The sequence below is a fragment of the Galeopterus variegatus genome, unplaced genomic scaffold (assembly GCF_000696425.1).
Source record: "Galeopterus variegatus unplaced genomic scaffold, G_variegatus-3.0.2 Scaffold7478, whole genome shotgun sequence".
NCBI lineage: Eukaryota > Metazoa > Chordata > Mammalia > Dermoptera > Cynocephalidae > Galeopterus > Galeopterus variegatus.
Genome location: NW_007733589.1, coordinates 91,931 through 93,564, shown reverse-complemented (window position 1 = coordinate 93,564; position 1,634 = coordinate 91,931).

Genomic DNA, 1,634 nt, shown 5'->3' with positions numbered 1-1,634 from the left:
TGATGGATCTATCATATAGCACAAATTTTTGGTTATGAATTTACCTGTTGATCAAGCATTGGATAGAACATGTCAAATACATAATTGCCCTATTCACTTACCCAGCTGCAATTCTTTCTGCCATAAACTCCACATCTCCTCTTCCCACTTTTTCACTCCATGGTTTCTTCATTTAAAAATACTATATTTTGATTGCAATCATTTCATCTATCTCTCTCTTTTCTTTTCTACTTTTGGTTATCTTTTTATTTCATGGTATGCTTCTTCCTCTTATCACACATTACTCTTTGATTAATTCAAGTTTTTCAAATTTTATCTCAGTCTTTTTTCTATTTCTGAAAGAAAGTGAGCTGAGATGCCAGGGACCGTTCAAGCTTTATTAAAGAAAGAAATCTGTTGGGCTGTACTCAAAATGAAGGACAGCCTGGGGCTGCCCTGAAAATGGGGACAGCAGCAACAATGGGTTTGCAAGAGTTTATATTAGCTGTTGGGTGTGAAATGTATGGCAGGGAAGGACCATCAGGTTGATGTAACTGGGTGGAGAACTGCGCTGATGTGGAAGCTGTAAAACTGTAAGTCAGGATGCTTCTCCTAAAGGGAAGTGGGGAGTGGGCAGGGGCTTGGTGCTGGAGTGAAAGACGAGGCTGGCAGCTATTTTGTGCTGGTGCTTATTGTGTGCACAATGGCACTGGTCACTTCCAAAATCCATCCGTTTCCTTTTGTCCTTTTACTCTAATCCTGTCTGGTCCTAGTTACATTCAATTTACATTTTGGTGTCTTCCATACTCTCTACTTCTCTTCATCATAATGAGCTCCATACTGAAAACAATTTGTTCTTAAGTGATTGCTTATGAATGGATGAATCTTCTGGGAGAAGTTGAACTATTAATTCTTTCTCAGGTACTTAGGGCTAATTCAAAATGACACGAATTTTGTTATATCTTTCTAAATAGATGGCTTCAGAATTTTTTCAGTCATTTGATTTAAATGAGTGAATTTTAAAGTTACTGGAAGAGGAAAGAAATATTTATTTGGGTTTTACATATATTAATCAGGGTCCTTTGTCTTGCTGAGAACTTTTAGCAAATAAAAACATTTAATGATTTCAACAAATTTGTAATAAACTCTAAACAAATCAAACAGAATAAAACAGACAAATCGATTCAATTAAAAACCTAATAATAAAGCATGTAACTGAAAATTAAAAATTAGCTCTGAATAAAAAAATAATCTGCCTTTGTTCAACAGACTAAAATAGCAGAGAAAAAAAGCCAGCTGTAAATATAACAGGAAATAATTTCATCCAAGGACATGTTTCATCTGTGCAGTGTCATAATGACTCCCTTCTCTGAGTGATAACTGTTTTCTTACTGACTGAGAATTTTCTTTAAAATCTTAGATATCAAAAACTTGGTTGTTTTAAATTATATGGATAAAAATGAAATATCACTCCTTTTCTAGGAGCACCTTACTTACTTTGACGTAGGCATACAACCTCACTTTCTATCCCAGGAGGAGAGCTTCAGACATGGAGTTTCTGGACACAAAATTCTTCACCTATCTTAACTTTGCAGGTTCCAGGGACACAGAACATTTGGGTCCAGATCTGATGTTGACCATTTACAAGGAAACTT